Genomic DNA, 8,929 nt, shown 5'->3' on the forward strand with positions numbered 1-8,929 from the left:
AACTCAATATTCATCTCCCTTTTTTTGGTTTCTTTGTGGTTTCATTCTGTAAGTGATGCATGTGGTGTGGCGTTGCGAGCTATTCAGGCAGATACATATAGACAAGAAGTTTACACGTCCAGCATCAGAGTACATAACTCTGATGCTGGACTTCAAAGCAACCAAAGGTATGGCACCCCCATATCTGGCAAGTCTGATCGGATCCTACAAGCCCTCCCGCACGCTCAGATCAGCCAATGCAGGGAAGCTGGAAGTACCTTCACTAAAAATGCCAGGACAGCGCTCCACATGTCCCAATTTAAAACTCTTCTCCCTTCTGGCTCCAAAACTATGGAATGCACTTCCCATTGCAATTAGAACTGAAGACTCACAACCTATCTTCCGCCATCATCTGAAAACCCACCTCTTAAGACTCCATTTTAGCCCATAGCATTTCCCTAGCCTCAGCGACCTTACAAGCGTATGCAACGGCTAAACTTAAGTAACTTAGCATTTTATGTAGATATAGCACTCTATAGTGTATACGTATAGTTTAATTATATACTTGTAGATATTCCACTGTAAGGTTCTTAGCTTACATATGTTTCTTAAATTGATGACTGTTTTGATGTATTTGATGTATCACCATGTTTTATTCTTGAGCATCTGCCAAATGCCTAAATTGTACTGTACTTTTTAGGTATTATTTTTTACTTTCTTCAGTATTTACAATTTTCAATACGTTTACTTCTACTACACTAACATCTCAGATGCAACCTTATATTGTATTCCACTTCAATTACTAAAAATAATATGCATGTGAGGTTTTTAACTTTTTACCCAGTGTAAAATCAATTATAAACTTAAAAACACATATAAATGCACGGTGATAGTACCTTTAAATATGTTTCCGTAAACAGTGTTTCATTTTCATAAAATGTTGCAGCTCAACCCACAGTGAGGATCCAAGAGGTGGTAAGAGGTGATCTCTTTGGCTCCGACCAAACTCTGTTGGAACGTGTGAGGCAGAAGGGTGGGCTTCGAGTAGAGGATGTTTCGGCGGACTTTTCCCGTAGCTATGTCACTGTCGTCTTCTCTCCGATTTCCTATTGCCTGCCTGAATACATGATAGAGATTGAGATAGCAATGACCAAAGTTACAGGTAATAGGAGGCTTTGTTTTTTTTTAATCCATCCAATTAGGAATGGAATTATTGCACTTCACTTGCCAACTGTTGATGTGCATCATGCACATCAACAGTTGGCAAGTCAAACGCATGTGATACATCATGTATCACATGCGTTTGAGTCCTGCGCTCTCATACACAGCGAAATTCAGAGTTAATTTAAAGGACAACTTTGGGGTTTTTTTTCAACCAAGGTCCATGTTTTAGGTTGTTATTAGAGAAAGTAAAAGATCAGTGTTTTTGTTTTGTTTTTTCATTTGCTGCTTTCTTTAGTTTCAGCGATTTTAGCTATTTTTGACAGGGGGCGGGGGCATTCGAACAAGTGGCTAAATGTGTCTTTTTTAGTAACGTTTTACGTCGATTTCTTTATTATAATTTACTATAGTCCTACTAGACCCCAGGAAATTACATCTGGCCACAAAAGATCACAGGATTCTATTGAATGTGAAGGCGCCAAGGTGGTGACATATTGAGCCTACGACACAGTACGGCCGGCAGCCCCCTAGTACCTGGTTGTTCGTTCAGATACACGGAAAACTACTGTGGCCAGATGTAATTTCCTGGGGTCTAGTAGGACTATAGTAAATAATAATAAAGAAATATATATATTTAGCGACTTGTTCGAATGCCCCCGCCCCCTTTAAACGAAAGAAAGCAGCAAATTAAAATAAATAAATACCAATGATCTTTTACTTTCTCAATTAACAACCTAAAACATGAACCTTGCTGGCGGCGTGTTTCCTCCTCCGCGTCATCAGTGCCCATAGCCGAGGCGGGGTGGGCGAAAGGGCCTTTCTGTGTGGAGTTTGCATGTTCTCCCCGTGTCCCCTAGGGTAGGTACCCTCACAAAAAACATGCAGTAATCCTGGTCTCTAAACTGCCTGCCTGATGGAGGGGAAAGGAACTGGTTGGAATAACGTGTTCCTTCCACGCGCTACGTCCAACCAGGGAAACTCCCCCCTGTCAGGTGTAAAGGAGCAACTTGGACACTCAGGGCCTGAAGGAAGCATGAGTTCAAGACCGTTGCTCTCCCCATGTCCCCCATATATGGGGACTAGGTTGGCGGAGGGTGTGTAGAGCCCAGGATCACATTAGATAATTGACACAGGGGTGAAAAATGGGTTACAAAATCGTAGGATAAAACATATTTTTAATAAAACATGAACCTTGGTTAAAAAGTCACAAACCAATGTATTGTGTAAAAGAATACAGTATATTGATGTGTGACTGTGTCCATGTAGATTAAAAGCTAATTAGATGAATTTGTTTATTTCAATTTCTCAAATACTATGAGATTCTGCACCACAATGTCAAGCTTGTATATCTGCTATTATGGAATAGCCAAAAAATAATGGTTAAAGTGGCCTTCCCAGTTTTAATGGGTTAATACCCCTGGAAAGCATGTACTGTATGTTACAAATTAACACGATTTGCCGTCAGCACTTTGAAGAAGCACATTTTCTGAAATTCTGCCTAGAAGTCCTCCCGGGAGGAGCTCCTGTCATCCTGGTATTGATGCATCTCACGGACGACGCCGACTGCCCAGACATCATCAGTTCGCTGGGCGGTGACCCCAGGCTCCACAGCTGGCACATCGAGGACTTCGTCAACGTGCTCTACTGGCCTTCTGGCCTGCTGACTTGCCCACTTAACGAGCGGGCAGTGGCACAGCTGCACAGCGCGTTGCTAAAGCACAGCAGAGTTGTGAGCCCTGCCGCTGCCAGTGGCAGTAGCACTGGTAAAACCAGAAGTGGTCAGGGACGTCGCTGACTGTTTCGTTGTCCTACGCATGATATGTTTGTGGCCAATTTTTATGGGTCACGACGAGTAGTCCGGGAGCAGAAGGCTGATTTTTTTCTCAACTGAACTTGTAGCTTGGTGTCACCTCTTAAGAATTCAAGAGGGTGCCCACTAATATCCCTTGGGCATGTATTGTTAGTAACCCCTTAATGCCCTAAATACTAAAAATCCACCCAAAATAGTTTTATGGCATTTCATGCATTATACTTGGTCTAAATTAATCAAATTACCTTTCTACCAAATTAGAAGAGTTAAATTATGACCCTCTCAGGAGGGATATAGGGGTGTGCTGAAATATCGATATTGCGATATATATCGATACGTCCTCCCGCGATAAATAATCAATATTGATTATTAAAATATCGATATCGGGAATTTGTTTTGGGAAATTTGAAATATTGTTCATAATGAAGTGATGAACAACATGTTTAGAAAAGGAGGAAATTAAGTACTGAATTACTGGATGGTGATTTGTCCAAACAGCATTGTGGGAATACAAAATGCAGAATGCATTTCCCCAGCATTGGACAAGTCCACTGACACCAGTGATAATGGTCAGTTGGTGGTGTTTGTGAGGTATTATGATGATACCAGTGATAATGGTCAGTTGGTGGTGTTTGTGAGGTATTATGATGATACCAGTGATAATGGTCAGTTGGTGGTGTTTGTGAGGTATTATGATGATACCAGTGATAATGGTCAGTTGGTGGTGTTTGTTAGGTATTATGATGATACCAGTGATAATGGTCAGTTGGTGGTGTTTGTGAGGTATTATGATGATACCATGTGATAATGGTCAGTTGGTGGTGTTTGTGAGGCATTATGTTGATACCAGTGATAATAGTCAGTTGGTGGTGTTTGTGAGGTATTATGATATCAGTGATAATGGTCAGTTGGTGGTGTTTGTGAGGTATTATGATGATACCATGTGATAATGGTCAGTTGGTGGTGTTTGTGAGGTATTATGATGATACCATGTGATAATGGTCAGTTGGTGGTGTTTGTGAGGCATTATGTTGATACCAGTGATAATAGTCAGTTGGTGGTGTTTGTGAGGTATTATGATGAGGGTATGAGGCAATGGGGGAGTTTATTGAGTATAATTTAGTGTTTGAGTGGTGCAACCACTATAGACAGCTATGTGTGTGTCCCTCCCTGTGTCCGAGCACGAAAATAGCATTTTTTTCAGTTCCAAGTATTTTGTAGTTGCAGATATCGTGATATATCGTTGATGAAATTATATACAATATATCGATATAGCGCAAACATACAATATATCGAATATCGTGATATTATCGAGGGCCTAATATCGCGATATATATCGTATCGTGAGGTACCCATATCGTCCCACCCCGATATAATGGCTGATATTGATAGATGGAATTTAATTCCATATTTAAATCTGAGTTTACGCATAGAATCTGTAAAAATGAATGTATTGCCAAGACTTTTATATTTGTTTTTATCAGTCCCTATCTCAAAACCAGAACAGTTCTTCTCTGAGTGGGATAAAGTTATATCCAGATTTATTTGGGCAGGGAAAAAACCTAGAGTGAGGCTCAAGACATTACAACTACCAAAGGAAAGAGGGGGATTGGCCCTTCCATGTTTGAGAGATTATTATAGAGCAGCTCAAATCCGACCATTGATTGGATGGTGTAAGCCAAGTTATAAATCAAGATGGAAAGATATAGAGGGTTCAATGGGAAGGGGTCTACCTATTAATATGTTGGTGGGAGACCCATCCTTGGTCAAACACTTGTCGGATCCTCAGAATGTGATGATAAATGTGAAATAATTAGGAGATATAAGCTGAAGGACAAAATTGGAATTCTCAAAATGTTTGCATATGATCCAGACTTCAGACCTAGTACACATGACATGAGGTTTAGAGGTTGGATTGGGAATGGCCTCTCTGCATATTGTACTCTTTTAAAACAGGGTAATATGATGAGCTTCCAGGACCTGAAAGACAAATTTAATTTACAGAATTGGGACCTTTTTATAGGTACCTACAAATCAGAGAATTTATAAATAGAAAGCTATTAAGAAGAGAAGATGCAACAGGAGTAGAGATCATTAAGATTTTCCAAAATGCGTATGCAGACTCTACTTATCAAAAGATAGTTTCAAATATGTAGTTCTTCAAAACATGAAAGGAGATAATACTCTGAATATTAAAGCAAGATGGGAAACAGAGGGCAACCTTACTATATCAGCAGAAGAATGGGAAAGAATATGTAAACATCAGTGGAAAATGAGTAGTTCCCCCACATGCAGAGAATTCAGCTGGAAAAATGTGAGTAGTTTCTTTTGCACTCCAGCCCAGAAAAGACATTACACGTATCAGTCGGACTGTTGGAGACTCTGTGGGGAAACATTGGCAAACCATTTTCATTATGTTTTCTGGAGTTGCCCTTCTGTGGTTCCATTTTGGAAAAGTGTCCACAGTGTCCTGGAAGCAGTTTTTGGTGTTGACATTCCTTTTGATTTTAAAACCAAGTATCTTGCAGATCTGGAAGGACTTCAATTTTCAAAGCAGGATCAGTTGAGGGTATTGCTGTTGGCATCCAAAAACGCCTTAACAAAAAAGTGGCTTACAAATGTTATACCAACTATAAATGAATGGATTGATTTAATTTATAGTATATTTATTATGGAGAGAATTACATTCATCTTTAGAGGTCAAGTTGAAGTCTTCACAGATAACTGGTTTAGATGGATTACTCATGCCTCTACCATAAGACCTGATTTTGTTTAAATTCAGTTAAATCTGTTTAACCTGTAGAAACAGATGCACCTTTTGAGGTACTTATGTATTATGATCATCAATAGAGAAGAGAGGCAGATATCTCCCTGTGTGTATTGTACGTATGTTTGATTAAAATTCAATAAAAAGTAAATTGAAAAAAATTAATGCATTATTAATTAATGCTTATTAAGACCTTGCCCGAAACTCCCAAAATTCCATAAAATATATCTTTTGAGATTGTATGCACAATAATCATGTGAAATGTATCTACAATCTATATTAGTAAAACTGTAGCATATTTATTTTCAGGTGGTGGCATATGAACCCTTTCAGGCCATCTATCGAGCATCTTGCACCACAATAATAGTTATGAGGTGTCATGCAACGATACTATGAAAACCAATAAAATGTACTATTTAATAAAATAAAGATGTATTCATACATATGGTCATGTTCAATGTTTTGAATTGACAGAGTACTTTAACCCCATTAAATAATACAGGTCTATAGAACACAAATATTATTCCACCAAAATGAATAAAGCTGAATAAAGTACCATTTTGTAAATCATTACAGCTATGAATATGATCACTTCATTGCTGTAGGCTACAGATTACAACCGTGTAACCTTTTTCCTGCTATGCATGCCTTGATGACTTTGTTATACAGTATATAGGCCTACAGTATAGGTTCACTATTAGCTAAAAGTGGGCTTTCTGGTGTTCTGTCATGTTTTTGCCAAGATGTTCAATGGGGAAGTTCCTTCAGAATGTGCGTGCGTGCCCTGCAGTTGATGGCTGAGCTATAGTGCTACAGAGTGTGATCGCAGATGGACGAGAGGCAGAGGACCTGATGAGAGCCTTGAGTCAGATTGCAATATTGATATCATACATCTAGTCTGAACATGAGATGACTGACTTCTCCATCTTCTGATGTTATGGCCTCTACTACCTGAAAAGTGTTGTTCAAGTTACTTTTTAAAAGTAATTAGTTAGTTACTAGTCTGAAAAAGTAACTAATTACTTTACTAGTTACTAAATTATGAAAGTAACTAGTTACTTTACTTTCATACACATTGTTTTCAAGGAAAAAATATTCCCTAATGTCACTGGTCCAGTTGTGGTTTCTTTTAAGCTCTACTCTAAAAAATCACACCCGTGTGAACTGAGTGGTGTAAGGTTTTATATAGCATGATCAGCTGTGGTCTGACGTAATGTCTGACGTTAAAGATCTTTGGCTAGGTAGACTCGTCTTCTGATGTGATGATTTGTGACCATGAAGTTGATTCAGCTGGAGTTTTTGTCCGATGTGAGGTATTATATAAGGTAAGGTATTATATAGCCTGATCAGCTCTGATCTGACGTAATGAAATCACACCTGGATGTGATTTCACAACTGGCTTTTTTTGTGCAGAGAAAATGAGCATGGTTGCTACGGTCATCCAGTTCACCCGGGTGTGATTTAATTACGTCAGAAATTATTTTGAACATAGCAACCATGCTCATTTTTTTCTGCACACAAAAGCCAGTTGTAGGAGTGGTTTACACCACTCAAAAAAACAGGAATAGAACACTTATGCCAATAGTACAATATCCAAAATCACAGACCATATCCAGTCTAATGATATGGATATAATACTGATGCCCTGCCCATGATGCACAGACAGGCCTAAAGTAATTACCCTATATGTTACCCTATGTTGACCAATCACCATTATGATGATGTTATGCCCTGTGGAAGCCACTTTCTCTTTCTCATGTGGAATGTGTTTCACCCTGGGAGCGCACTCAGTGCACCATGTCAGTTTACATGACAGACTGCACTGGCAGGAGGAGGAGACGGTTCTTTTGGATTACATTACGTAACGTGGGTAACTACTAACTCACCCATTGAAAACACACTAACTATAATGGCATTACTGAATGGGAAAATGTAAAGAGTTACATTACAAGTTACAGCAAAAAGTAGTTTCTTTATGTAAAGTACCTTAATGTAAGGGCGTTAGTTCCAACACTGCTGAAAAGCTACCTCCACATGTTCCAAGGTATTTTTATTTGACACCACCCATTGCTGGAGCATGGAATGGTCCACCGACCAACCAATGGTCGGTGGACCAACCTGCACTGTGGCCGTACCTTCATGAGGTACGGACGGCCACAGTGCAGGACTATTTGAATAACCTTGAAGCAAGAGTCCCTGACGACCTTGGCCCTGAGTTGTCAGTGTCACATCTGCTCCAAGATTGGGTCAGACATGAAAGAGGGAAGAGTAGGACAGGGATACTGCAAAGTCTTCTCCCTTGTCTGATTTCAACATGCTATAGGCATTCCAAGTACCATTTGGACCTTCAGGTCTTGTTCTGTTGAGACACAAACTCCATCTCTGACACATTATTTTTCCTTGTGAAAAATAGAATGAGAATGAGAATAACTAATCTAGTAGCCTAGAGAAATAAAAGAGTTAACCTCATGTCAACCATGCTATTACTTATTAGCCTGTGCATGCTGATCCTGATGAGGGCCTCACCTATCAACCACTCTAGCAATAATTATTACATCATGTAATTTGTGTTGTGTTGTGTTGTGTTGTGTTGTGTTGTGTGATGATTTCATCTTATTCTCTTGTAAGTAAAGTTTATTTGTAGAGCACCTTTCACAGACAATCGCAATACAAGTAGAACATGTCAATAATAAAATAAAGACAATAATTGCAGTCAGTAAGCTGCAGTCAGTAATGTATTTATGTGACAAGTAAACTCCAGAACCCTCCCTGGATCAATGCTTATCCTCTTAAAATAGTAACTATAGCTTGTTTGGTGTGATATGGTGTACCTAAAGGTTTTATCAGTGCAAAAAGCTTTTTGTCCACTAGGGTGCGTAGTAAACCAACTAAGGGTCTGACTCTGTACCTCTATGCTCTGTACAGTACTGTACATTGTACAACTGATGTCCCATTGTCATGCCATAGCATTACATGATAGCATAAAATGATTGATTGTAAATATTGCTCTGTGTTTTAGTGGAATAGGCAATTGATTGATTGATTGAAGAATTTATTAACAGTTTGCAGAATTACAGTACATTTCAAGCACAAACTCAATACAAAGGCTGTTATAACTGTGAGTGGACGACCCAATTAAGCATTACACTTGTTTCCAATAGGGTCCACCATGTTCAAATCATCAAAACATTTAGAGACGTACAAATAGACAC

Source organism: Electrona antarctica (genome assembly GCF_951216825.1).
Source record: "Electrona antarctica genome assembly, chromosome: 17".
Classification (NCBI taxonomy): domain Eukaryota; kingdom Metazoa; phylum Chordata; class Actinopteri; order Myctophiformes; family Myctophidae; genus Electrona; species Electrona antarctica.